At 43.9% G+C, this 24,280-nt stretch overlaps 51 non-coding genes across 51 annotated transcripts; all 51 read right to left on the bottom strand.

Annotated features, from left to right (window-relative positions):
* Positions 1-147: 147 nt before the first annotated feature.
* On the bottom strand, positions 148-219 carry trnap-ugg (transfer RNA proline (anticodon UGG)). The gene has a single exon. It is a non-coding gene; the product is annotated as a tRNA-Pro (tRNA).
* Positions 220-333: 114 nt separating this feature from the next.
* On the bottom strand, positions 334-405 carry trnap-agg (transfer RNA proline (anticodon AGG)). The gene has a single exon. It is a non-coding gene; the product is annotated as a tRNA-Pro (tRNA).
* Positions 406-1,100: 695 nt separating this feature from the next.
* trnap-ugg (transfer RNA proline (anticodon UGG)) lies at positions 1,101-1,172 on the bottom strand. Its single transcript has one exon. It is a non-coding gene; the product is annotated as a tRNA-Pro (tRNA).
* A 114-nt stretch (positions 1,173-1,286) lies between these two features.
* On the bottom strand, positions 1,287-1,358 carry trnap-agg (transfer RNA proline (anticodon AGG)). The gene has a single exon. It is a non-coding gene; the product is annotated as a tRNA-Pro (tRNA).
* Positions 1,359-2,053: 695 nt separating this feature from the next.
* trnap-ugg (transfer RNA proline (anticodon UGG)) lies at positions 2,054-2,125 on the bottom strand. Its single transcript has one exon. It is a non-coding gene; the product is annotated as a tRNA-Pro (tRNA).
* A 114-nt stretch (positions 2,126-2,239) lies between these two features.
* trnap-agg (transfer RNA proline (anticodon AGG)) lies at positions 2,240-2,311 on the bottom strand. The gene has a single exon. It is a non-coding gene; the product is annotated as a tRNA-Pro (tRNA).
* Positions 2,312-3,006: 695 nt separating this feature from the next.
* Positions 3,007-3,078, bottom strand: trnap-ugg (transfer RNA proline (anticodon UGG)). The gene has a single exon. It is a non-coding gene; the product is annotated as a tRNA-Pro (tRNA).
* A 114-nt stretch (positions 3,079-3,192) lies between these two features.
* Positions 3,193-3,264, bottom strand: trnap-agg (transfer RNA proline (anticodon AGG)). Its single transcript has one exon. It is a non-coding gene; the product is annotated as a tRNA-Pro (tRNA).
* A 695-nt stretch (positions 3,265-3,959) lies between these two features.
* On the bottom strand, positions 3,960-4,031 carry trnap-ugg (transfer RNA proline (anticodon UGG)). The gene has a single exon. It is a non-coding gene; the product is annotated as a tRNA-Pro (tRNA).
* Positions 4,032-4,145: 114 nt separating this feature from the next.
* On the bottom strand, positions 4,146-4,217 carry trnap-agg (transfer RNA proline (anticodon AGG)). Its single transcript has one exon. It is a non-coding gene; the product is annotated as a tRNA-Pro (tRNA).
* A 695-nt stretch (positions 4,218-4,912) lies between these two features.
* Positions 4,913-4,984, bottom strand: trnap-ugg (transfer RNA proline (anticodon UGG)). Its single transcript has one exon. It is a non-coding gene; the product is annotated as a tRNA-Pro (tRNA).
* A 114-nt stretch (positions 4,985-5,098) lies between these two features.
* trnap-agg (transfer RNA proline (anticodon AGG)) lies at positions 5,099-5,170 on the bottom strand. Its single transcript has one exon. It is a non-coding gene; the product is annotated as a tRNA-Pro (tRNA).
* Positions 5,171-5,865: 695 nt separating this feature from the next.
* trnap-ugg (transfer RNA proline (anticodon UGG)) lies at positions 5,866-5,937 on the bottom strand. The gene has a single exon. It is a non-coding gene; the product is annotated as a tRNA-Pro (tRNA).
* Positions 5,938-6,051: 114 nt separating this feature from the next.
* Positions 6,052-6,123, bottom strand: trnap-agg (transfer RNA proline (anticodon AGG)). The gene has a single exon. It is a non-coding gene; the product is annotated as a tRNA-Pro (tRNA).
* A 695-nt stretch (positions 6,124-6,818) lies between these two features.
* Positions 6,819-6,890, bottom strand: trnap-ugg (transfer RNA proline (anticodon UGG)). The gene has a single exon. It is a non-coding gene; the product is annotated as a tRNA-Pro (tRNA).
* An 881-nt stretch (positions 6,891-7,771) lies between these two features.
* trnap-ugg (transfer RNA proline (anticodon UGG)) lies at positions 7,772-7,843 on the bottom strand. Its single transcript has one exon. It is a non-coding gene; the product is annotated as a tRNA-Pro (tRNA).
* A 114-nt stretch (positions 7,844-7,957) lies between these two features.
* On the bottom strand, positions 7,958-8,029 carry trnap-agg (transfer RNA proline (anticodon AGG)). Its single transcript has one exon. It is a non-coding gene; the product is annotated as a tRNA-Pro (tRNA).
* Positions 8,030-8,725: 696 nt separating this feature from the next.
* trnap-ugg (transfer RNA proline (anticodon UGG)) lies at positions 8,726-8,797 on the bottom strand. The gene has a single exon. It is a non-coding gene; the product is annotated as a tRNA-Pro (tRNA).
* A 114-nt stretch (positions 8,798-8,911) lies between these two features.
* trnap-agg (transfer RNA proline (anticodon AGG)) lies at positions 8,912-8,983 on the bottom strand. Its single transcript has one exon. It is a non-coding gene; the product is annotated as a tRNA-Pro (tRNA).
* A 695-nt stretch (positions 8,984-9,678) lies between these two features.
* trnap-ugg (transfer RNA proline (anticodon UGG)) lies at positions 9,679-9,750 on the bottom strand. The gene has a single exon. It is a non-coding gene; the product is annotated as a tRNA-Pro (tRNA).
* Positions 9,751-9,864: 114 nt separating this feature from the next.
* On the bottom strand, positions 9,865-9,936 carry trnap-agg (transfer RNA proline (anticodon AGG)). The gene has a single exon. It is a non-coding gene; the product is annotated as a tRNA-Pro (tRNA).
* Positions 9,937-10,631: 695 nt separating this feature from the next.
* Positions 10,632-10,703, bottom strand: trnap-ugg (transfer RNA proline (anticodon UGG)). The gene has a single exon. It is a non-coding gene; the product is annotated as a tRNA-Pro (tRNA).
* Positions 10,704-10,817: 114 nt separating this feature from the next.
* trnap-agg (transfer RNA proline (anticodon AGG)) lies at positions 10,818-10,889 on the bottom strand. Its single transcript has one exon. It is a non-coding gene; the product is annotated as a tRNA-Pro (tRNA).
* A 695-nt stretch (positions 10,890-11,584) lies between these two features.
* On the bottom strand, positions 11,585-11,656 carry trnap-ugg (transfer RNA proline (anticodon UGG)). Its single transcript has one exon. It is a non-coding gene; the product is annotated as a tRNA-Pro (tRNA).
* A 114-nt stretch (positions 11,657-11,770) lies between these two features.
* On the bottom strand, positions 11,771-11,842 carry trnap-agg (transfer RNA proline (anticodon AGG)). The gene has a single exon. It is a non-coding gene; the product is annotated as a tRNA-Pro (tRNA).
* Positions 11,843-12,537: 695 nt separating this feature from the next.
* On the bottom strand, positions 12,538-12,609 carry trnap-ugg (transfer RNA proline (anticodon UGG)). Its single transcript has one exon. It is a non-coding gene; the product is annotated as a tRNA-Pro (tRNA).
* Positions 12,610-12,723: 114 nt separating this feature from the next.
* On the bottom strand, positions 12,724-12,795 carry trnap-agg (transfer RNA proline (anticodon AGG)). The gene has a single exon. It is a non-coding gene; the product is annotated as a tRNA-Pro (tRNA).
* A 696-nt stretch (positions 12,796-13,491) lies between these two features.
* Positions 13,492-13,563, bottom strand: trnap-ugg (transfer RNA proline (anticodon UGG)). Its single transcript has one exon. It is a non-coding gene; the product is annotated as a tRNA-Pro (tRNA).
* Positions 13,564-13,677: 114 nt separating this feature from the next.
* trnap-agg (transfer RNA proline (anticodon AGG)) lies at positions 13,678-13,749 on the bottom strand. The gene has a single exon. It is a non-coding gene; the product is annotated as a tRNA-Pro (tRNA).
* A 695-nt stretch (positions 13,750-14,444) lies between these two features.
* trnap-ugg (transfer RNA proline (anticodon UGG)) lies at positions 14,445-14,516 on the bottom strand. Its single transcript has one exon. It is a non-coding gene; the product is annotated as a tRNA-Pro (tRNA).
* Positions 14,517-14,630: 114 nt separating this feature from the next.
* On the bottom strand, positions 14,631-14,702 carry trnap-agg (transfer RNA proline (anticodon AGG)). Its single transcript has one exon. It is a non-coding gene; the product is annotated as a tRNA-Pro (tRNA).
* Positions 14,703-15,397: 695 nt separating this feature from the next.
* trnap-ugg (transfer RNA proline (anticodon UGG)) lies at positions 15,398-15,469 on the bottom strand. The gene has a single exon. It is a non-coding gene; the product is annotated as a tRNA-Pro (tRNA).
* Positions 15,470-15,583: 114 nt separating this feature from the next.
* Positions 15,584-15,655, bottom strand: trnap-agg (transfer RNA proline (anticodon AGG)). Its single transcript has one exon. It is a non-coding gene; the product is annotated as a tRNA-Pro (tRNA).
* Positions 15,656-16,350: 695 nt separating this feature from the next.
* Positions 16,351-16,422, bottom strand: trnap-ugg (transfer RNA proline (anticodon UGG)). The gene has a single exon. It is a non-coding gene; the product is annotated as a tRNA-Pro (tRNA).
* A 114-nt stretch (positions 16,423-16,536) lies between these two features.
* On the bottom strand, positions 16,537-16,608 carry trnap-agg (transfer RNA proline (anticodon AGG)). The gene has a single exon. It is a non-coding gene; the product is annotated as a tRNA-Pro (tRNA).
* Positions 16,609-17,303: 695 nt separating this feature from the next.
* Positions 17,304-17,375, bottom strand: trnap-ugg (transfer RNA proline (anticodon UGG)). Its single transcript has one exon. It is a non-coding gene; the product is annotated as a tRNA-Pro (tRNA).
* Positions 17,376-17,489: 114 nt separating this feature from the next.
* On the bottom strand, positions 17,490-17,561 carry trnap-agg (transfer RNA proline (anticodon AGG)). Its single transcript has one exon. It is a non-coding gene; the product is annotated as a tRNA-Pro (tRNA).
* Positions 17,562-18,257: 696 nt separating this feature from the next.
* On the bottom strand, positions 18,258-18,329 carry trnap-ugg (transfer RNA proline (anticodon UGG)). The gene has a single exon. It is a non-coding gene; the product is annotated as a tRNA-Pro (tRNA).
* Positions 18,330-18,443: 114 nt separating this feature from the next.
* On the bottom strand, positions 18,444-18,515 carry trnap-agg (transfer RNA proline (anticodon AGG)). Its single transcript has one exon. It is a non-coding gene; the product is annotated as a tRNA-Pro (tRNA).
* A 695-nt stretch (positions 18,516-19,210) lies between these two features.
* On the bottom strand, positions 19,211-19,282 carry trnap-ugg (transfer RNA proline (anticodon UGG)). Its single transcript has one exon. It is a non-coding gene; the product is annotated as a tRNA-Pro (tRNA).
* A 114-nt stretch (positions 19,283-19,396) lies between these two features.
* Positions 19,397-19,468, bottom strand: trnap-agg (transfer RNA proline (anticodon AGG)). Its single transcript has one exon. It is a non-coding gene; the product is annotated as a tRNA-Pro (tRNA).
* A 695-nt stretch (positions 19,469-20,163) lies between these two features.
* On the bottom strand, positions 20,164-20,235 carry trnap-ugg (transfer RNA proline (anticodon UGG)). The gene has a single exon. It is a non-coding gene; the product is annotated as a tRNA-Pro (tRNA).
* A 114-nt stretch (positions 20,236-20,349) lies between these two features.
* trnap-agg (transfer RNA proline (anticodon AGG)) lies at positions 20,350-20,421 on the bottom strand. Its single transcript has one exon. It is a non-coding gene; the product is annotated as a tRNA-Pro (tRNA).
* Positions 20,422-21,116: 695 nt separating this feature from the next.
* Positions 21,117-21,188, bottom strand: trnap-ugg (transfer RNA proline (anticodon UGG)). The gene has a single exon. It is a non-coding gene; the product is annotated as a tRNA-Pro (tRNA).
* A 114-nt stretch (positions 21,189-21,302) lies between these two features.
* Positions 21,303-21,374, bottom strand: trnap-agg (transfer RNA proline (anticodon AGG)). Its single transcript has one exon. It is a non-coding gene; the product is annotated as a tRNA-Pro (tRNA).
* Positions 21,375-22,069: 695 nt separating this feature from the next.
* Positions 22,070-22,141, bottom strand: trnap-ugg (transfer RNA proline (anticodon UGG)). Its single transcript has one exon. It is a non-coding gene; the product is annotated as a tRNA-Pro (tRNA).
* Positions 22,142-22,255: 114 nt separating this feature from the next.
* trnap-agg (transfer RNA proline (anticodon AGG)) lies at positions 22,256-22,327 on the bottom strand. The gene has a single exon. It is a non-coding gene; the product is annotated as a tRNA-Pro (tRNA).
* Positions 22,328-23,022: 695 nt separating this feature from the next.
* Positions 23,023-23,094, bottom strand: trnap-ugg (transfer RNA proline (anticodon UGG)). The gene has a single exon. It is a non-coding gene; the product is annotated as a tRNA-Pro (tRNA).
* Positions 23,095-23,208: 114 nt separating this feature from the next.
* trnap-agg (transfer RNA proline (anticodon AGG)) lies at positions 23,209-23,280 on the bottom strand. Its single transcript has one exon. It is a non-coding gene; the product is annotated as a tRNA-Pro (tRNA).
* A 695-nt stretch (positions 23,281-23,975) lies between these two features.
* Positions 23,976-24,047, bottom strand: trnap-ugg (transfer RNA proline (anticodon UGG)). The gene has a single exon. It is a non-coding gene; the product is annotated as a tRNA-Pro (tRNA).
* A 114-nt stretch (positions 24,048-24,161) lies between these two features.
* Positions 24,162-24,233, bottom strand: trnap-agg (transfer RNA proline (anticodon AGG)). The gene has a single exon. It is a non-coding gene; the product is annotated as a tRNA-Pro (tRNA).
* Between the last annotated feature and the right edge of the window lie 47 nt (positions 24,234-24,280).

Consider the following 24,280-nt stretch of genomic DNA (forward strand, 5'->3'; position numbering starts at 1 on the left):
AAAAAAGATGAATTGGGAGAAGCAAGCACTGTCTTTAAAGTACAGTATACCTTGTGCAAAGGCAGAAAAAAGTCCATCAGCAGGGAACGCCTTTTTTCAAGGGTTATCGTTCCCTGACAAACATCTCGGCGAGCAAGGATGAAAGAAGGGCTCGTCCGGGATTTGAACCCGGGACCTCTCGCACCCAAAGCGAGAATCATACCCCTAGACCAACGAGCCGAAAACATGCTTGCAAATTTTCAGAGTTGTCCTGCAGGAAAGACTATAACCGGGAAAGCAAAGCACACAGTTGAGGTCACCATCATTGATTTCCAAACACAGGTCGGAGAAACAGGGCTCGTCCGGGATTTCAACCCGGGACCTCTCGCACCCTAAGCGAGAATCATACCCCTAGACCAACGAGCCTTCGCACAGCTGCTCCGGATTGCGGGTCATTTCTGTGCCAACCAGTACATTTCTTAAGTCTTTTCAATCTATCTGTTGGTTGTCAGTATATTTCACTTACACACAAACCATCACTAATTCAAACAATGTTACTCGTCCAGGCTTAGCAATCAGAGAGCACGATACCACTATCTAAACACACTGAGCAAGAGCACCTTATGATGTCATTTCAACTCAGCGCTAAACTACGCATGTCATTCCATTCCTTAGAAGCTCTCTTTCTTAACATGGCCATCGCTACAGACATGCTGGCCATGATACGCCTTCAATCTCTGACAGGTGAGCTAGCGTATCCATCAAAGCAAGATAAATCATTCATCTTTCTGCCACCGATTCTGTCACTTAAATCTAACGCAGTCATTGTGCAGTCAAACATGTCACACCATGAGGAAAAATTCATGATTTTGAAATATCATTATTGATTCAATCAGACTAGAAGTATCTTTAGGGATCATAGACACTGACAAACTTGAAATGTTTCACCGTTTTATCAAGGGTTCGTTTTCCATAAAAAAGATGAATTGGGAGAAGCAAGCACTGTCTTTAAAGTACAGTATACCTTGTGCAAAGGCAGAAAAAAGTCCATCAGCAGGGAACGCCTTTTTTCAAGGGTTATCGTTCCCTGACAAACATCTCGGCGAGCAAGGATGAAAGAAGGGCTCGTCCGGGATTTGAACCCGGGACCTCTCGCACCCAAAGCGAGAATCATACCCCTAGACCAACGAGCCGAAAACATGCTTGCAAATTTTCAGAGTTGTCCTGCAGGAAAGACTATAACCGGGAAAGCAAAGCACACAGTTGAGGTCACCATCATTGATTTCCAAACACAGGTCGGAGAAACAGGGCTCGTCCGGGATTTGAACCCGGGACCTCTCGCACCCTAAGCGAGAATCATACCCCTAGACCAACGAGCCTTCGCACAGCTGCTCCGGATTGCGGGTCATTTCTGTGCCAACCAGTACATTTCTTAAGTCTTTTCAATCTATCTGTTGGTTGTCAGTATATTTCACTTACACACAAACCATCACTAATTCAAACAATGTTACTCGTCCAGGCTTAGCAATCAGAGAGCACGATACCACTATCTAAACACACTGAGCAAGAGCACCTTATGATGTCATTTCAACTCAGCGCTAAACTACGCATGTCATTCCATTCCTTAGAAGCTCTCTTTCTTAACATGGCCATCGCTACAGACATGCTGGCCATGATACGCCTTCAATCTCTGACAGGTGAGCTAGCGTATCCATCAAAGCAAGATAAATCATTCATCTTTCTGCCACCGATTCTGTCACTTAAATCTAACGCAGTCATTGTGCAGTCAAACATGTCACACCATGAGGAAAAATTCATGATTTTGAAATATCATTATTGATTCAATCAGACTAGAAGTATCTTTAGGGATCATAGACACTGACAAACTTGAAATGTTTCACCGTTTTATCAAGGGTTCGTTTTCCATAAAAAAGATGAATTGGGAGAAGCAAGCACTGTCTTTAAAGTACAGTATACCTTGTGCAAAGGCAGAAAAAAGTCCATCAGCAGGGAACACCCTTTTTCAAGGGTTATCGTTCCCTGACAAACATCTCGGCGAGCAAGGATGAAAGAAGGGCTCGTCCGGGATTTGAACCCGGGACCTCTCGCACCCAAAGCAAGAATCATACCCCTAGACCAACGAGCCGAAAACATGCTTGCAAATTTTCAGAGTTGTCCTGCAGGAAAGACTATAACCGGGAAAGCAAAGAACACAGTTGAGGTCACCATCATTGATTTCCAAACACAGGTCGGAGAAACAGGGCTCGTCCGGGATTTGAACCCGGGACCTCTCGCACCCTAAGCGAGAATCATACCCCTAGACCAACGAGCCTTCGCACAGCTGCTCCGGATTGCGGGTCATTTCTGTGCCAACCAGTACATTTCTTAAGTCTTTTCAATCTATCTGTTGGTTGTCAGTATATTTCACTTACACACAAACCATCACTAATTCAAACAATGTTACTCATCCAGGCTTAGCAATCAGAGAGCACGATACCACTATCTAAACACACTGAGCAAGAGCACCTTATGATGTCATTTCAACTCAGCGCTAAACTATGCATGTCATTCCATTCCTTAGAAGCTCTCTTTCTTAACATGGCCATCGCTACAGACATGCTGGCCATGATACGCCTTCAATCTCTGACAGGTGAGCTAGCGTATCCATCAAAGCAAGATAAATCATTCATCTTTCTGCCACCGATTCTGTCACTTAAATCTAACGCAGTCATTGTGCAGTCAAACATGTCACACCATGAGGAAAAATTCATGATTTTGAAATATCATTATTGATTCAATCAGACTAGAAGTATCTTTAGGGATCATAGACACTGACAAACTTGAAATGTTTCACCGTTTTATCAAGGGTTCGTTTTCCATAAAAAAGATGAATTGGGAGAAGCAAGCACTGTCTTTAAAGTACAGTATACCTTGTGCAAAGGCAGAAAAAAGTCCATCAGCAGGGAACGCCTTTTTTCAAGGGTTATCGTTCCCTGACAAACATCTCGGCGAGCAAGGATGAAAGAAGGGCTCGTCCGGGATTTGAACCCGGGACCTCTCGCACCCAAAGCGAGAATCATACCCCTAGACCAACGAGCCGAAAACATGCTTGCAAATTTTCAGAGTTGTCCTGCAGGAAAGACTATAACCGGGAAAGCAAAGAACACAGTTGAGGTCACCATCATTGATTTCCAAACACAGGTCTGAGAAACAGGGCTCGTCCGGGATTTGAACCCGGGACCTCTCGCACCCTAAGCGAGAATCATACCCCTAGACCAACGAGCCTTCGCACAGCTGCTCCGGATTGCGGGTCATTTCTGTGCCAACCAGTACATTTCTTAAGTCTTTTCAATCTATCTGTTGGTTGTCAGTATATTTCACTTACACACAAACCATCACTAATTCAAACAATGTTACTCATCCAGGCTTAGCAATCAGAGAGCACGATACCACTATCTAAACACACTGAGCAAGAGCACCTTATGATGTCATTTCAACTCAGCGCTAAACTACGCATGTCATTCCATTCCTTAGAAGCTCTCTTTCTTAACATGGCCATCGCTACAGACATGCTGGCCATGATACGCCTTCAATCTCTGACAGGTGAGCTAGCGTATCCATCAAAGCAAGATAAATCATTCATCTTTCTGCCACCGATTCTGTCACTTAAATCTAACGCAGTCATTGTGCAGTCAAACATGTCACACCATGAGGAAAAATTCATGATTTTGAAATATCATTATTGATTCAATCAGACTAGAAGTATCTTTAGGGATCATAGACACTGACAAACTTGAAATGTTTCACCGTTTTATCAAGGGTTCGTTTTCCATAAAAAAGATGAATTGGGAGAAGCAAGCACTGTCTTTAAAGTACAGTATACCTTGTGCAAAGGCAGAAAAAAGTCCATCAGCAGGGAACGCCTTTTTTCAAGGGTTATCGTTCCCTGACAAACATCTCGGCGAGCAAGGATGAAAGAAGGGCTCGTCCGGGATTTGAACCCGGGACCTCTCGCACCCAAAGCGAGAATCATACCCCTAGACCAACGAGCCGAAAACACGCTTGCAAATTTTCAGAGTTGTCCTGCAGGAAAGACTATAACCGGGAAAGCAAAGCACACAGTTGAGGTCACCATCATTGATTTCCAAACACAGGTCGGAGAAACAGGGCTCGTCCGGGATTTGAACCCGGGACCTCTCGCACCCTAAGCGAGAATCATACCCCTAGACCAACGAGCCTTCGCACAGCTGCTCCGGATTGCGGGTCATTTCTGTGCCAACCAGTACATTTCTTAAGTCTTTTCAATCTATCTGTTGGTTGTCAGTATATTTCACTTACACACAAACCATCACTAATTCAAACAATGTTACTCGTCCAGGCTTAGCAATCAGAGAGCACGATACCACTATCTAAACACACTGAGCAAGAGCACCTTATGATGTCATTTCAACTCAGCGCTAAACTACGCATGTCATTCCATTCCTTAGAAGCTCTCTTTCTTAACATGGCCATCGCTACAGACATGCTGGCCATGATACGCCTTCAATCTCTGACAGGTGAGCTAGCGTATCCATCAAAGCAAGATAAATCATTCATCTTTCTGCCACCGATTCTGTCACTTAAATCTAACGCAGTCATTGTGCAGTCAAACATGTCACACCATGAGGAAAAATTCATGATTTTGAAATATCATTATTGATTCAATCAGACTAGAAGTATCTTTAGGGATCATAGACACTGACAAACTTGAAATGTTTCACCGTTTTATCAAGGGTTCGTTTTCCATAAAAAAGATGAATTGGGAGAAGCAAGCACTGTCTTTAAAGTACAGTATACCTTGTGCAAAGGCAGAAAAAAGTCCATCAGCAGGGAACGCCTTTTTTCAAGGGTTATCGTTCCCTGACAAACATCTCGGCGAGCAAGGATGAAAGAAGGGCTCGTCCGGGATTTGAACCCGGGACCTCTCGCACCCAAAGCGAGAATCATACCCCTAGACCAACGAGCCAAAAACATGCTTGCAAATTTTCAGAGTTGTCCTGCAGGAAAGACTATAACCGGGAAAGCAAAGCACACAGTTGAGGTCTCCATCATTGATTTCCAAACACAGGTCGGAGAAACAGGGCTCGTCCGGGATTTGAACCCGGGACCTCTCGCACCCTAAGCGAGAATCATACCCCTAGAGCAACGAGCCTTCGCACAGCTGCTCCGGATTGCGGGTCATTTCTGTGCCAACCAGTACATTTCTTAAGTCTTTTCAATCTATCTGTTGGTTGTCAGTATATTTCACTTACACACAAACCATCACTAATTCAAACAATGTTACTCGTCCAGGCTTAGCAATCAGAGAGCACGATACCACTATCTAAACACACTGAGCAAGAGCACCTTATGATGTCATTTCAACTCAGCGCTAAACTACGCATGTCATTCCATTCCTTAGAAGCTCTCTTTCTTAACATGGCCATCGCTACAGACATGCTGGCCATGATACGCCTTCAATCTCTGACAGGTGAGCTAGCGTATCCATCAAAGCAAGATAAATCATTCATCTTTCTGCCACCGATTCTGTCACTTAAATCTAACGCAGTCATTGTGCAGTCAAACATGTCACACCATGAGGAAAAATTCATGATTTTGAAATATCATTATTGATTCAATCAGACTAGAAGTATCTTTAGGGATCATAGACACTGACAAACTTGAAATGTTTCACCGTTTTATCAAGGGTTCGTTTTCCATAAAAAAGATGAATTGGGAGAAGCAAGCACTGTCTTTAAAGTACAGTATACCTTGTGCAAAGGCAGAAAAAAGTCCATCAGCAGGGAACGCCTTTTTTCAAGGGTTATCGTTCCCTGACAAACATCTCGGCGAGCAAGGATGAAAGAAGGGCTCGTCCGGGATTTGAACCCGGGACCTCTCGCACCCAAAGCGAGAATCATACCCCTAGACCAACGAGCCGAAAACATGCTTGCAAATTTTCAGAGTTGTCCTGCAGGAAAGACTATAACCGGGAAAGCAAAGCACACAGTTGAGGTCACCATCATTGATTTCCAAACACAGGTCGGAGAAACAGGGCTCGTCCGGGATTTGAACCCGGGACCTCTCGCACCCTAAGCGCAAATCATACCCCTAGACCAACGAGCCTTCGCACAGCTGCTCCGGATTGCGGGTCATTTCTGTGCCAACCAGTACATTTCTTAAGTCTTTTCAATCTATCTGTTGGTTGTCAGTATATTTCACTTACACACAAACCATCACTAATTCAAACAATGTTACTCATCCAGGCTTAGCAATCAGAGAGCACGATACCACTATCTAAACACACTGAGCAAGAGCACCTTATGATGTCATTTCAACTCAGCGCTAAACTACGCATGTCATTCCATTCCTTAGAAGCTCTCTTTCTTAACATGGCCATCGCTACAGACATGCTGGCCATGATACGCCTTCAATCTCTGACAGGTGAGCTAGCGTATCCATCAAAGCAAGATAAATCATTCATCTTTCTGCCACCGATTCTGTCACTTAAATCTAACGCAGTCATTGTGCAGTCAAACATGTCACACCATGAGGAAAAATTCATGATTTTGAAATATCATTATTGATTCAATCAGACTAGAAGTATCTTTAGGGATCATAGACACTGACAAACTTGAAATGTTTCACCGTTTTATCAAGGGTTCGTTTTCCATAAAAAAGATGAATTGGGAGAAGCAAGCACTGTCTTTAAAGTACAGTATACCTTGTGCAAAGGCAGAAAAAAGTCCATCAGCAGGGAACGCCTTTTTTCAAGGGTTATCGTTCCCTGACAAACATCTCGGCGAGCAAGGATGAAAGAAGGGCTCGTCCGGGATTTGAACCCGGGATCTCTCGCACCCAAAGCGAGAATCATACCCCTAGACCAACGAGCCGAAAACATGCTTGCAAATTTTCAGAGTTGTCCTGCAGGAAAGACTATAACCGGGAAAGCAAAGCACACAGTTGAGGTCACCATCATTGATTTCCAAACACAGGTCGGAGAAACAGGGCTGGTCCGGGATTTGAACCCGGGACCTCTCGCACCCTAAGCGCAAATCATACCCCTAGACCAACGAGCCTTCGCACAGCTGCTCCGGATTGCGGGTCATTTCTGTGCCAACCAGTACATTTCTTAAGTCTTTTCAATCTATCTGTTGGTTGTCAGTATATTTCACTTACACACAAACCATCACTAATTCAAACAATGTTACTCATCCAGGCTTAGCAATCAGAGAGCACGATACCACTATCTAAACACACTGAGCAAGAGCACCTTATGATGTCATTTCAACTCAGCGCTAAACTACGCATGTCATTCCATTCCTTAGAAGCTCTCTTTCTTAACATGGCCATCGCTACAGACATGCTGGCCATGATACGCCTTCAATCTCTGACAGGTGAGCTAGCGTATCCATCAAAGCAAGATAAATCATTCATCTTTCTGCCACCGATTCTGTCACTTAAATCTAACGCAGTCATTGTGCAGTCAAACATGTCACACCATGAGGAAAAATTCATGATTTTGAAATATCATTATTGATTCAATCAGACTAGAAGTATCTTTAGGGATCATAGACACTGACAAACTTGAAATGTTTCACCGTTTTATCAAGGGTTCGTTTTCCATAAAAAAGATGAATTGGGAGAAGCAAGCACTGTCTTTAAAGTACAGTATACCTTGTGCAAAGGCAGAAAAAAGTCCATCAGCAGGGAACGCCTTTTTTCAAGGGTTATCGTTCCCTGACAAACATCTCGGCGAGCAAGGATGAAAGAAGGGCTCGTCCGGGATTTGAACCCGGGACCTCTCGCACCCAAAGCGAGAATCATACCCCTAGACCAACGAGCCGAAAACATGCTTGCAAATTTTCAGAGTTGTCCTGCAGGAAAGACTATAACCGGGAAAGCAAAGCACACAGTTGAGGTCACCATCATTGATTTCCAAACACAGGTCGGAGAAACAGGGCTCGTCCGGGATTTGAACCCGGGACCTCTCGCACCCTAAGCGAGAATCATACCCCTAGACCAACGAGCCTTCGCACAGCTGCTCCGGATTGCGGGTCATTTCTGTGCCAACCAGTACATTTCTTAAGTCTTTTCAATCTATCTGTTGGTTGTCAGTATATTTCACTTACACACAAACCATCACTAATTCAAACAATGTTACTGATCCAGGCTTAGCAATCAGAGAGCACGATACCACTATCTAAACACACTGAGCAAGAGCACCTTATGATGTCATTTCAACTCAGCGCTAAACTACGCATGTCATTCCATTCCTTAGAAGCTCTCTTTCTTAACATGGCCATCGCTACAGACATGCTGGCCATGATACGCCTTCAATCTCTGACAGGTGAGCTAGCGTATCCATCAAAGCAAGATAAATCATTCATCTTTCTGCCACCGATTCTGTCACTTAAATCTAACGCAGTCATTGTGCAGTCAAACATGTCACACCATGAGGAAAAATTCATGATTTTGAAATATCATTATTGATTCAATCAGACTAGAAGTATCTTTAGGGATCATAGACACTGACAAACTTGAAATGTTTCACCGTTTTATCAAGGGTTCGTTTTCCATAAAAAAGATGAATTGGGAGAAGCAAGCACTGTCTTTAAAGTACAGTATACCTTGTGCAAAGGCAGAAAAAAGTCCATCAGCAGGGAACGCCTTTTTTCAAGGGTTATTGTTCCCTGACAAACATCTCGGGGAAGCAAGGATGAAAGAAGGGCTCGTCCGGGATTTGAACCCGGGACCTCTCGCACCCAAAGCGAGAATCATACCCCTAGACCAACGAGCCAAAAACATGCTTGCAAATTTTCAGAGTTGTCCTGCAGGAAAGACTATAACCGGGAAAGCAAAGCACACAGTTGAGGTCACCATCATTGATTTCCAAACACAGGTCGGAGAAACAGGGCTCGTCCGGGATTTGAACCCGGGACCTCTCGCACCCTAAGCGAGAATCATACCCCTAGACCAACGAGCCTTCGCACAGCTGCTCCGGATTGCGGGTCATTTCTGTGCCAACCAGTACATTTCTTAAGTCTTTTCAATCTATCTGTTGGTTGTCAGTATATTTCACTTACACACAAACCATCACTAATTCAAACAATGTTACTCATCCAGGCTTAGCAATCAGAGAGCACGATACCACTATCTAAACACACTGAGCAAGAGCACCTTATGATGTCATTTCAACTCAGCGCTAAACTACGCATGTCATTCCATTCCTTAGAAGCTCTCTTTCTTAACATGGCCATCGCTACAGACATGCTGGCCATGATACGCCTTCAATCTCTGACAGGTGAGCTAGCGTATCCATCAAAGCAAGATAAATCATTCATCTTTCTGCCACCGATTCTGTCACTTAAATCTAACGCAGTCATTGTGCAGTCAAACATGTCACACCATGAGGAAAAATTCATGATTTTGAAATATCATTATTGATTCAATCAGACTAGAAGTATCTTTAGGGATCATAGACACTGACAAACTTGAAATGTTTCACCGTTTTATCAAGGGTTCGTTTTCCATAAAAAAGATGAATTGGGAGAAGCAAGCACTGTCTTTAAAGTACAGTATACCTTGTGCAAAGGCAGAAAAAAGTCCATCAGCAGGGAACGCCTTTTTTCAAGGGTTATCGTTCCCTGACAAACATCTCGGCGAGCAAGGATGAAAGAAGGGCTCGTCCGGGATTTGAACCCGGGACCTCTCGCACCCAAAGCGAGAATCATACCCCTAGACCAACGAGCCGAAAACATGCTTGCAAATTTTCAGAGTTGTCCTGCAGGAAAGACTATAACCGGGAAAGCAAAGCACACAGTTGAGGTCACCATCATTGATTTCCAAACACAGGTCGGAGAAACAGGGCTCGTCCGGGATTTGAACCCGGGACCTCTCGCACCCTAAGCGAGAATCATACCCCTAGACCAACGAGCCTTCGCGCAGCTGCTCCGGATTGCGGGTCATTTCTGTGCCAACCAGTACATTTCTTAAGTCTTTTCAATCTATCTGTTGGTTGTCAGTATATTTCACTTACACACAAACCATCACTAATTCAAACAATGTTACTCGTCCAGGCTTAGCAATCAGAGAGCACGATACCACTATCTAAACACACTGAGCAAGAGCACCTTATGATGTCATTTCAACTCAGCGCTAAACTACGCATGTCATTCCATTCCTTAGAAGCTCTCTTTCTTAACATGGCCATCGCTACAGACATGCTGGCCATGATACGCCTTCAATCTCTGACAGGTGAGCTAGCGTATCCATCAAAGCAAGATAAATCATTCATCTTTCTGCCACCGATTCTGTCACTTAAATCTAACGCAGTCATTGTGCAGTCAAACATGTCACACCATGAGGAAAAATTCATGATTTTGAAATATCATTATTGATTCAATCAGACTAGAAGTATCTTTAGGGATCATAGACACTGACAAACTTGAAATGTTTCACCGTTTTATCAAGGGTTCGTTTTCCATAAAAAAGATGAATTGGGAGAAGCAAGCACTGTCTTTAAAGTACAGTATACCTTGTGCAAAGGCAGAAAAAAGTCCATCAGCAGGGAACGCCTTTTTTCAAGGGTTATCGTTCCCTGACAAACATCTCGGCGAGCAAGGATGAAAGAAGGGCTCGTCCGGGATTTGAACCCGGGACCTCTCGCACCCAAAGCGAGAATCATACCCCTAGACCAACGAGCCGAAAACATGCTTGCAAATTTTCAGAGTTGTCCTGCAGGAAAGACTATAACCGGGAAAGCAAAGAACACAGTTGAGGTCACCATCATTGATTTCCAAACACAGGTCGGAGAAACAGGGCTCGTCCGGGATTTGAACCCGGGACCTCTCGCACCCTAAGCGAGAATCATACCCCTAGACCAACGAGCCTTCGCACAGCTGCTCCGGATTGCGGGTCATTTCTGTGCCAACCAGTACATTTCTTAAGTCTTTTCAATCTATCTGTTGGTTGTCAGTATATTTCACTTACACACAAACCATCACTAATTCAAACAATGTTACTCATCCAGGCTTAGCAATCAGAGAGCACGATACCACTATCTAAACACACTGAGCAAGAGCACCTTATGATGTCATTTCAACTCAGCGCTAAACTACGCATGTCATTCCATTCCTTAGAAGCTCTCTTTCTTAACATGGCCATCGCTACAGACATGCTGGCCATGATACGCCTTCAATCTCTGACAGGTGAGCTAGCGTATCCATCAAAGCAAGATAAATCATTCATCTTTCTGCCACCGATTCTGTCACTTAAATCTAACGCAGTCATTGTGCAGTCAAACATGTCACACCATGAGGAAAAATTCATGATTTTGAAATATCATTATTGATTCAATCAGACTAGAAGTATCTTTAGGGATCATAGACACTGACAAACTTGAAATGTTTCACCGTTTTATCAAGGGTTCGTTTTCCATAAAAAAGATGAATTGGGAGAAGCAAGCACTGTCTTTAAAGTACAGTATACCTTGTGCAAAGGCAGAAAAAAGTCCATCAGCAGGGAACGCCTTTTTTCAAGGGTTATCGTTCCCTGACAAACATCTCGGCGAGCAAGGATGAAAGAAGGGCTCGTCCGGGATTTGAACCCGGGACCTCTCGCACCCAAAGCGAGAATCATACCCCTAGACCAACGAGCCGAAAACATGCTTGCAAATTTTCAGAGTTGTCCTGCAGGAAAGACTATAACCGGGAAAGCAAAGCACACAGTTGAGGTCACCATCATTGATTTCCAAACACAGGTCGGAGAAACAGGGCTCGTCCGGGATTTGAACCCGGGACCTCTCGCACCCTAAGCGAGAATCATACCCCTAGACCAACGAGCCTTCGCGCAGCTGCTCCGGATTGCGGGTCATTTCTGTGCCAACCAGTACATTTCTTAAGTCTTTTCAATCTATCTGTTGGTTGTCAGTATATTTCACTTACACACAAACCATCACTAATTCAAACAATGTTACTCGTCCAGGCTTAGCAATCAGAGAGCACGATACCACTATCTAAACACACTGAGCAAGAGCACCTTATGATGTCATTTCAACTCAGCGCTAAACTACGCATGTCATTCCATTCCTTAGAAGCTCTCTTTCTTAACATGGCCATCGCTACAGACATGCTGGCCATGATACGCCTTCAATCTCTGACAGGTGAGCTAGCGTATCCATCAAAGCAAGATAAATCATTCATCTTTCTGCCACCGATTCTGTCACTTAAATCTAACGCAGTCATTGTGCAGTCAAACATGTCACACCATGAGGAAAAATTCATGATTTTGAAATATCATTATTGATTCAATCAGACTAGAAGTATCTTTAGGGATCATAGACACTGACAAACTTGAAATGTTTCACCGTTTTATCAAGGGTTCGTTTTCCATAAAAAAGATGAATTGGGAGAAGCAAGCACTGTCTTTAAAGTACAGTATACCTTGTGCAAAGGCAGAAAAAAGTCCATCAGCAGGGAACGCCTTTTTTCAAGGGTTATCGTTCCCTGACAAACATCTCGGCGAGCAAGGATGAAAGAAGGGCTCGTCCGGGATTTGAACCCGGGACCTCTCGCACCCAAAGCGAGAATCATACCCCTAGACCAACGAGCCGAAAACATGCTTGCAAATTTTCAGAGTTGTCCTGCAGGAAAGACTATAACCGGGAAAGCAAAGAACACAGTTGAGGTCACCATCATTGATTTCCAAACACAGGTCGGAGAAACAGGGCTCGTCCGGGATTTGAACCCGGGACCTCTCGCACCCTAAGCGAGAATCATACCCCTAGACCAACGAGCCTTCGCACAGCTGCTCCGGATTGCGGGTCATTTCTGTGCCAACCAGTACATTTCTTAAGTCTTTTCAATCTATCTGTTGGTTGTCAGTATATTTCACTTACACACAAACCATCACTAATTCAAACAATGTTACTCATCCAGGCTTAGCAATCAGAGAGCACGATACCACTATCTAAACACACTGAGCAAGAGCACCTTATGATGTCATTTCAACTCAGCGCTAAACTACGCATGTCATTCCATTCCTTAGAAGCTCTCTTTCTTAACATGGCCATCGCTACAGACATGCTGGCCATGATACGCCTTCAATCTCTGACAGGTGAGCTAGCGTATCCATCAAAGCAAGATAAATCATTCATCTTTCTGCCACCGATTCTGTCACTTAAATCTAACGCAGTCATTGTGCAGTCAAACATGTCACACCATGAGGAAAAATTCATGATTTTGAAATATCATTATTGATTCAATCAGACTAGAAGTATCTTTAGGGATCATAGACACTGACAAACTTGAAATGTTTCACCGTTTTATCAAGGGTTCGTTTTCCATAAAAAAGATGAATTGGGAGAAGCAAGCACTGTCTTTAAAGTACAGTATACCTTGTGCAAAGGCAGAAAAAAGTCCATCAGCAGGGAACGCCTTTTTTCAAGGGTTATTGTTCCCTGACAAACATCTCGGGGAAGCAAGGATGAAAGAAGGGCTCGTCCGGGATTTGAACCCGGGACCTCTCGCACCCAAAGCGAGAATCATACCCCTAGACCAACGAGCCAAAAACATGCTTGCAAATTTTCAGAGTTGTCCTGCAGGAAAGACTATAACCGGGAAAGCAAAGCACACAGTTGAGGTCACCATCATTGATTTCCAAACACAGGTCGGAGAAACAGGGCTCGTCCGGGATTTGAACCCGGGACCTCTCGCACCCTAAGCGAGAATCATACCCCTAGACCAACGAGCCTTCGCACAGCTGCTCCGGATTGCGGGTCATTTCTGTGCCAACCAGTACATTTCTTAAGTCTTTTCAATCTATCTGTTGGTTGTCAGTATATTTCACTTACACACAAACCATCACTAATTCAAACAATGTTACTCATCCAGGCTTAGCAATCAGAGAGCACGATACCACTATCTAAACACACTGAGCAAGAGCACCTTATGATGTCATTTCAACTCAGCGCTAAACTACGCATGTCATTCCATTCCTTAGAAGCTCTCTTTCTTAACATGGCCATCGCTACAGACATGCTGGCCATGATACGCCTTCAATCTCTGACAGGTGAGCTAGCGTATCCATCAAAGCAAGATAAATCATTCATCTTTCTGCCACCGATTCTGTCACTTAAATCTAACGCAGTCATTGTGCAGTCAAACATGTCACACCATGAGGAAAAATTCATGATTTTGAAATATCATTATTGATTCAATCAGACTAGAAGTATCTTTAGGGATCATAGACACTGACAAACTTGAAATGTTTCACCGTTTTATCAAGGGTTCGTTTTCCATAAAAAAGATGAATTGGGAGAAGCAAGCACTGTCTTTAAAGTACAGTATACCTTGTGCAAAGGCAGAAAAAAGTCCATCAGCAGGGAACGCCTTTTTTCAAGGGTTATCGTTCCCTGACAAACATCTCGGCGAGCAAGGATGAAAGAAGGGCTCGTCCGGGATTTGAACCCGGGACCTCTCGCACCCAAAGCGAGAATCATACCCCTAGACCAACGAGCCGAAAACATGCTTGCAAATTTTCAGAGTTGTCCTGCAGGAAAGACTATAACCGGGAAAGCAAAGCACACAGTTGAGGTCACCATCATTGATTTCCAAACACAGGTCGGAGAAACAGGGCTCGTCCGGGATTTGAACCCGGGACCTCTCGCACCCTAAGCGAGAATCATACCCCTAGACCAACGAGCCTTCGCGCAGCTGCTCCGGATTGCGGGTCATTTCTGTGCCAACCAGTACATTTCTTAAGTCTTTTCAATCTATCTGTTGGTTGTCAGTATATTTCACTTACACACAAACCATCACTAATTCAAACAATGTTACTCGTCCAGGCTTAGCAATCAGAGAGCACGATACCACTATCTAAACACACTGAGCAAGAGCACCTTATGATGTCATTTCAACTCAGCGCTAAACTACGCATGTCATTCCATTCCTTAGAAGCTCTCTTTCTTAACATGGCCATCGCTACAGACATGCTGGCCATGATACGCCTTCAATCTCTGACAGGTGAGCTAGCGTATCCATCAAAGCAAGATAAATCATTCATCTTTCTGCCACCGATTCTGTCACTTAAATCTAACGCAGTCATTGTGCAGTCAAACATGTCACACCATGAGGAAAAATTCATGATTTTGAAATATCATTATTGATTCAATCAGACTAGAAGTATCTTTAGGGATCATAGACACTGACAAACTTGAAATGTTTCACCGTTTTATCAAGGGTTCGTTTTCCATAAAAAAGATGAATTGGGAGAAGCAAGCACTGTCTTTAAAGTACAGTATACCTTGTGCAAAGGCAGAAAAAAGTCCATCAGCAGGGAACGCCTTTTTTCAAGGGTTATCGTTCCCTGACAAACATCTCGGCGAGCAAGGATGAAAGAAGGGCTCGTCCGGGATTTGAACCCGGGACCTCTCGCACCCAAAGCGAGAATCATACCCCTAGACCAACGAGCCGAAAACATGCTTGCAAATTTTCAGAGTTGTCCTGCAGGAAAGACTATAACCGGGAAAGCAAAGAACACAGTTGAGGTCACCATCATTGATTTCCAAACACAGGTCGGAGAAACAGGGCTCGTCCGGGATTTGAACCCGGGACCTCTCGCACCCTAAGCGAGAATCATACCCCTAGACCAACGAGCCTTCGCACAGCTGCTCCGGATTGCGGGTCATTTCTGTGCCAACCAGTACATTTCTTAAGTCTTTTCAATCTATCTGTTGGTTGTCAGTATATTTCACTTACACACAAACCATCACTAATTCAAACAATGTTACTCATCCAGGCTTAGCAATCAGAGAGCACGATACCACTATCTAAACACACTGAGCAAGAGCACCTTATGATGTCATTTCAACTCAGCGCTAAACTACGCATGTCATTCCATTCCTTAGAAGCTCTCTTTCTTAACATGGCCATCGCTACAGACATGCTGGCCATGATACGCCTTCAATCTCTGACAGGTGAGCTAGCGTATCCATCAAAGCAAGATAAATCATTCATCTTTCTGCCACCGATTCTGTCACTTAAATCTAACGCAGTCATTGTGCAGTCAAACATGTCACACCATGAGGAAAAATTCATGATTTTGAAATATCATTATTGATTCAATCAGACTAGAAGTATCTTTAGGGATCATAGACACTGACAAACTTGAAATGTTTCACCGTTTTATCAAGGGTTCGTTTTCCATAAAAAAGATGAATTGGGAGAAGCAAGCACTGTCTTTAAAGTACAGTATACCTTGTGCAAAGGCAGAAAAAAGTCCATCAGCAGGGAACGCCTTTTTTCAAGGGTTATCGTTCCCTGACAAACATCTCGGCGAGCAAGGATGAAAGAAGGGCTCGTCCGGGATTTGAACCCGGGATCTCTCGCACCCAAAGCGAGAATCATACCCCTAGACCAACGAGCCGAAAACATGCTTGCAAATTTTCAGAGTTGTCCTGCAGGAAAGACTATAACCGGGAAAGCAAAGCACACAGTTGAGGTCACCATCATTGATTTCCAAACACAGGTCGGAGAAACAGGGCTCGTCCGGGATTTGAACCCGGGACCTCTCGCACCCTAAGCGCAAATCATACCCCTAGACCAACGAGCCTTCGCACAGCTGCTCCGGATTGCGGGTCATTTCTGTGCCAACCAGTACATTTCTTAAGTCTTTTCAATCTATCTGTTGGTTGTCAGTATATTTCACTTACACACAAACCATCACTAATTCAAACAATGTTACTCATCCAGGCTTAGCAATCAGAGAGCACGATACCACTATCTAAACACACTGAGCAAGAGCACCTTATGATGTCATTTCAACTCAGCGCTAAACTACGCATGTCATTCCATTCCTTAGAAGCTCTCTTTCTTAACATGGCCATCGCTACAGACATGCTGGCCATGATACGCCTTCAATCTCTGACAGGTGAGCTAGCGTATCCATCAAAGCAAGATAAATCATTCATCTTTCTGCCACCGATTCTGTCACTTAAATCTAACGCAGTCATTGTGCAGTCAAACATGTCACACCATGAGGAAAAATTCATGATTTTGAAATATCATTATTGATTCAATCAGACTAGAAGTATCTTTAGGGATCATAGACACTGACAAACTTGAAATGTTTCACCGTTTTATCAAGGGTTCGTTTTCCATAAAAAAGATGAATTGGGAGAAGCAAGCACTGTCTTTAAAGTACAGTATACCTTGTGCAAAGGCAGAAAAAAGTCCATCAGCAGGGAACGCCTTTTTTCAAGGGTTATCGTTCCCTGACAAACATCTCGGCGAGCAAGGATGAAAGAAGGGCTCGTCCGGGATTTGAACCCGGGACCTCTCGCACCCAAAGCGAGAATCATACCCCTAGACCAACGAGCCGAAAACATGCTTGCAAATTTTCAGAGTTGTCCTGCAGGAAAGACTATAACCGGGAAAGCAAAGCACACAGTTGAGGTCACCATCATTGATTTCCAAACACAGGTCGGAGAAACAGGGCTCGTCCGGGATTTGAACCCGGGACCTCTCGCACCCTAAGCGAGAATCATACCCCTAGACCAACGAGCCTTCGCACAGCTGCTCCGGATTGCGGGTCATTTCTGTGCCAACCAGTACATTTCTTAAGTCTTTTCAATCTATCTGTTGGTTGTCAGTATATTTCACTTACACACAAACCATCACTAATTCAAACAATGTTACTGATCCAGGCTTAGCAATCAGAGAGCACGATACCACTATCTAAACACACTGAGCAAGAGCACCTTATGATGTCATTTCAACTCAGCGCTAAACTACGCATGTCATTCCATTCCTTAGAAGCTCTCTTTCTTAACATGGCCATCGCTACAGACATGCTGGCCATGATACGCCTTCAATCTCTGACAGGTGAGCTAGCGTATCCATCAAAGCAAGATAAATCATTCATCTTTCTGCCACCGATTCTGTCACTTAAATCTAACGCAGTCATTGTGCAGTCAAACATGTCACACCATGAGGAAAAATTCATGATTTTGAAATATCATTATTGATTCAATCAGACTAGAAGTATCTTTAGGGATCATAGACACTGACAAACTTGAAATGTTTCACCGTTTTATCAAGGGTTCGTTTTCCATAAAAAAGATGAATTGGGAGAAGCAAGCACTGTCTTTAAAGTACAGTATACCTTGTGCAAAGGCAGAAAAAAGTCCATCAGCAGGGAACGCCTTTTTTCAAGGGTTATTGTTCCCTGACAAACATCTCGGGGAAGCAAGGATGAAAGAAGGGCTCGTCCGGGATTTGAACCCGGGACCTCTCGCACCCAAAGCGAGAATCATACCCCTAGACCAACGAGCCAAAAACATGCTTGCAAATTTTCAGAGTTGTCCTGCAGGAAAGACTATAACCGGGAAAGCAAAGCACACAGTTGAGGTCACCATCATTGATTTCCAAACACAGGTCGGAGAAACAGGGCTCGTCCGGGATTTCAACCCGGGACCTCTCGCACCCTAAGCGAGAATCATACCCCTAGACCAACGAGCCTTCGCACAGCTGCTCCGGATTGCGGGTCATTTCTGTGCCAACCAGTACATTTCTTAAGTCTTTTCAATCTATCTGTTGGTTGTCAGTATATTTCACTTACACACAAACCATCACTAATTCAAACAATGTTACTCATCCAGGCTTAGCAATCAGAGAGCACGATACCACTATCTAAACACACTGAGCAAGAGCACCTTATGATGTCATTTCAACTCAGCGCTAAACTACGCATGTCATTCCATTCCTTAGAAGCTCTCTTTCTTAACATGGCCATCGCTACAGACATGCTGGCCATGATACGCCTTCAATCTCTGACAGGTGAGCTAGCGTATCCATCAAAGCAAGATAAATCATTCATCTTTCTGCCACCGATTCTGTCACTTAAATCTAACGCAGTCATTGTGCAGTCAAACATGTCACACCATGAGGAAAAATTCATGATTTTGAAATATCATTATTGATTCAATCAGACTAGAAGTATCTTTAGGGATCATAGACACTGACAAACTTGAAATGTTTCACCGTTTTATCAAGGGTTCGTTTTCCATAAAAAAGATGAATTGGGAGAAGCAAGCACTGTCTTTAAAGTACAGTATACCTTGTGCAAAGGCAGAAAAAAGTCCATCAGCAGGGAACGCCTTTTTTCAAGGGTTATCGTTCCCTGACAAACATCTCGGCGAGCAAGGATGAAAGAAGGGCTCGTCCAGGATTTGAACCCGGGACCTCTCGCACCCAAAGCGAGAATCATACCCCTAGACCAACGAGCCGAAAACATGCTTGCAAATTTTCAGAGTTGTCCTGCAGGAAAGACTATAACCGGGAAAGCAAAGCACACAGTTGAGGTCACCATCATTGATTTCCAAACACAGGTCGGAGAAACAGGGCTCGTCCGGGATTTGAACCCGGGACCTCTCGCACCCTAAGCGAGAATCATACCCCTAGACCAACGAGCCTTCGCGCAGCTGCTCCGGATTGCGGGTCATTTCTGTGCCAACCAGTACATTTCTTAAGTCTTTTCAATCTATCTGTTGGTTGTCAGTATATTTCACTTACACACAAACCATCACTAATTCAAACAATGTTACTCGTCCAGGCTTAGCAATCAGAGAGCACGATACCACTATCTAAACACACTGAGCAAGAGCACCTTATGATGTCATTTCAACTCAGCGCTAAACTACGCATGTCATTCCATTCCTTAGAAGCTCTCTTTCTTAACATGGCCATCGCTACAGACATGCTGGCCATGATACGCCTTCAATCTCTGACAGGTGAGCTAGCGTATCCATCAAAGCAAGATAAATCATTCATCTTTCTGCCACCGATTCTGTCACTTAAATCTAACGCAGTCATTGTGCAGTCAAACATGTCACACCATGAGGAAAAATTCATGATTTTGAAATATCATTATTGATTCAATCAGACTAGAAGTATCTTTAGGGATCATAGACACTGACAAACTTGAAATGTTTCACCGTTTTATCAAGGGTTCGTTTTCCATAAAAAAGATGAATTGGGAGAAGCAAGCACTGTCTTTAAAGTACAGTATACCTTGTGCAAAGGCAGAAAAAAGTCCATCAGCAGGGAACGCCTTTTTTCAAGGGTTATCGTTCCCTGACAAACATCTCGGCGAGCAAGGATGAAAGAAGGGCTCGTCCGGGATTTGAACCCGGGACCTCTCGCACCCAAAGCGAGAATCATACCCCTAGACCAACGAGCCGAAAACATGCTTGCAAATTTTCAGAGTTGTCCTGCAGGAAAGACTATAACCGGGAAAGCAAAGCACACAGTTGAGGTCACCATCATTGATTTCCAAACACAGGTCGGAGAAACAGGGCTCGTCCGGGATTTGAACCCGGGACCTCTCGCACCCTAAGCGAGAATCATACCCCTAGACCAACGAGCCTTCGCACAGCTGCTCCGGATTGCGGGTCATTTCTGTGCCAACCAGTACATTTCTTAAGTCTTTTCAATCTATCTGTTGGTTGTCAGTATATTTCACTTACACACAAACCATCACTAATTCAAACAATGTTACTCGTCCAGGCTTAGCAATCAGAGAGCACGATACCACTATCTAAACACACTGAGCAAGAGCACCTTATGATGTCATTTCAACTCAGCGCTAAACTACGCATGTCATTCCATTCCTTAGAAGCTCTCTTTCTTAACATGGCCATCGCTACAGACATGCTGGCCATGATACGCCTTCAATCTCTGACAGGTGAGCTAGCGTATCCATCAAAGCAAGATAAATCATTCATCTTTCTGCCACCGATTCTGTCACTTAAATCTAACGCAGTCATTGTGCAGTCAAACATGTCACACCATGAGGAAAAATTCATGATTTTGAAATATCATTATTGATTCAATCAGACTAGAAGTATCTTTAGGGATCATAGACACTGACAAACTTGAAATGTTTCACCGTTTTATCAAGGGTTCGTTTTCCATAAAAAAGATGAATTGGGAGAAGCAAGCACTGTCTTTAAAGTACAGTATACCTTGTGCAAAGGCAGAAAAAAGTCCATCAGCAGGGAACGCCTTTTTTCAAGGGTTATCGTTCCCTGACAAACATCTCGGCGAGCAAGGATGAAAGAAGGGCTCGTCCGGGATTTGAACCCGGGACCTCTCGCACCCAAAGCGAGAATCATACCCCTAGACCAACGAGCCGAAAACATGCTTGCAAATTTTCAGAGTTGTCCTGCAGGAAAGACTATAACCGGGAAAGCAAAGCACACAGTTGAGGTCACCATCATTGATTTCCAAACACAGGTCGGAGAAACAGGGCTCGTCCGGGATTTCAACCCGGGACCTCTCGCACCCTAAGCGAGAATCATACCCCTAGACCAACGAGCCTTCGCACAGCTGTTCCGGATTGCGGGTCATTTCTGTGCCAACCAGTACATTTCTTAAGTCTTTTCAATCTATCTGTTGGTTGTCAGTATATTTCACTTACACACAAACCATCACTAATTCAAACAATGTTACTCATCCAGGCTTAGCAATCAGAGAGCACGATACCACTATCTAAACACACTGAGCAAGAGCACCTTATGATGTCATTTCAACTCAGCGCTAAACTACGCATGTCATTCCATTCCTTAGAAGCTCTCTTTCTTAACATGGCCATCGCTACAGACATGCTGGCCATGATACGCCTTCAATCTCTGACAGGTGAGCTAGCGTATCCATCAAAGCAAGATAAATCATTCATCTTTCTGCCACCGATTCTGTCACTTAAATCTAACGCAGTCATTGTGCAGTCAAACATGTCACACCATGAGGAAAAATTCATGATTTTGAAATATCATTATTGATTCAATCAGACTAGAAGTATCTTTAGGGATCATAGACACTGACAAACTTGAAATGTTTCACCGTTTTATCAAGGGTTCGTTTTCCATAAAAAAGATGAATTGGGAGAAGCAAGCACTGTCTTTAAAGTACAGTATACCTTGTGCAAAGGCAGAAAAAAGTCCATCAGCAGGGAACGCCTTTTTTCAAGGGTTATCGTTCCCTGACAAACATCTCGGCGAGCAAGGATGAAAGAAGGGCTCGTCCAGGATTTGAACCCGGGACCTCTCGCACCCAAAGCGAGAATCATACCCCTAGACCAACGAGCCGAAAACATGCTTGCAAATTTTCAGAGTTGTCCTGCAGGAAAGACTATAACCGGGAAAGCAAAGCACACAGTTGAGGTCACCATCATTGATTTCCAAACACAGGTCGGAGAAACAGGGCTCGTCCGGGATTTGAACCCGGGACCTCTCGCACCCTAAGCGAGAATCATACCCCTAGACCAACGAGCCTTCGCGCAGCTGCTCCGGATTGCGGGTCATTTCTGTGCCAACCAGTACATTTCTTAAGTCTTTTCAATCTATCTGTTGGTTGTCAGTATATTTCACTTACACACAAACCATCACTAATTCAAACAATGTTACTCGTCCAGGCTTAGCAATCAGAGAGCACGATACCACTATCTAAACACACTGAGCAAGAGCACCTTATGATGTCATTTCAACTCAGCGCTAAACTACGCATGTCATTCCATTCCTTAGAAGCTCTCTTTCTTAACATGGCCATCGCTACAGACATGCTGGCCATGATACGCCTTCAATCTCTGACAGGTGAGCTAGCGTATCCATCAAAGCAAGATAAATCATTCATCTTTCTGCCACCGATTCTGTCACTTAAATCTAACGCAGTCATTGTGCAGTCAAACATGTCACACCATGAGGAAAAATTCATGATTTTGAAATATCATTATTGATTCAATCAGACTAGAAGTATCTTTAGGGATCATAGACACTGACAAACTTGAAATGTTTCACCGTTTTATCAAGGGTTCGTTTTCCATAAAAAAGATGAATTGGGAGAAGCAAGCACTGTCTTTAAAGTACAGTATACCTTGTGCAAAGGCAGAAAAAAGTCCATCAGCAGGGAACGCCTTTTTTCAAGGGTTATCGTTCCCTGACAAACATCTCGGCGAGCAAGGATGAAAGAAGGGCTCGTCCGGGATTTGAACCCGGGACCTCTCGCACCCAAAGCGAGAATCATACCCCTAGACCAACGAGCCGAAAACATGCTTGCAAATTTTCAGAGTTGTCCTGCAGGAAAGACTATAACCGGGAAAGCAAAGCACACAGTTGAGGTCACCATCATTGATTTCCAAACACAGGTCGGAGAAACAGGGCTCGTCCGGGATTTGAACCCGGGACCTCTCGCACCCTAAGCGAGAATCATACCCCTAGACCAACGAGCCTTCGCACAGCTGCTCCGGATTGCGGGTCATTTCTGTGCCAACCAGTACATTTCTTAAGTCTTTTCAATCTATCTGTTGGTTGTCAGTATATTTCACTTACACACAAACCATCACTAATTCAAACAATGTTACTCGTCCAGGCTTAGCAATCAGAGAGCACGATACCACTATCTAAACACACTGAGCAAGAGCACCTTATGATGTCATTTCAACTCAGCGCTAAACTACGCATGTCATTCCATTCCTTAGAAGCTCTCTTTCTTAACATGGCCATCGCTACAGACATGCTGGCCATGATACGCCTTCAATCTCTGACAGGTGAGCTAGCGTATCCATCAAAGCAAGATAAATCATTCATCTTTCTGCCACCGATTCTGTCACTTAAATCTAACGCAGTCATTGTGCAGTCAAACATGTCACACCATGAGGAAAAATTCATGATTTTGAAATATCATTATTGATTCAATCAGACTAGAAGTATCTTTAGGGATCATAGACACTGACAAACTTGAAATGTTTCACCGTTTTATCAAGGGTTCGTTTTCCATAAAAAAGATGAATTGGGAGAAGCAAGCACTGTCTTTAAAGTACAGTATACCTTGTGCAAAGGCAGAAAAAAGTCCATCAGCAGGGAACGCCTTTTTTCAAGGGTTATCGTTCCCTGACAAACATCTCGGCGAGCAAGGATGAAAGAAGGGCTCGTCCGGGATTTGAACCCGGGACCTCTCGCACCCAAAGCGAGAATCATACCCCTAGACCAACGAGCCGAAAACATGCTTGCAAATTTTCAGAGTTGTCCTGCAGGAAAGACTATAACCGGGAAAGCAAAGCACACAGTTGAGGTCACCATCATTGATTTCCAAACACAGGTCGGAGAAACAGGGCTCGTCCGGGATTTCAACCCGGGACCTCTCGCACCCTAAGCGAGAATCATACCCCTAGACCAACGAGCCTTCGCACAGCTGTTCCGGATTGCGGGTCATTTCTGTGCCAACCAGTA

The sequence above is a fragment of the Hoplias malabaricus genome, chromosome 6, assembly GCF_029633855.1.
Source record: "Hoplias malabaricus isolate fHopMal1 chromosome 6, fHopMal1.hap1, whole genome shotgun sequence".
NCBI lineage: Eukaryota > Metazoa > Chordata > Actinopteri > Characiformes > Erythrinidae > Hoplias > Hoplias malabaricus.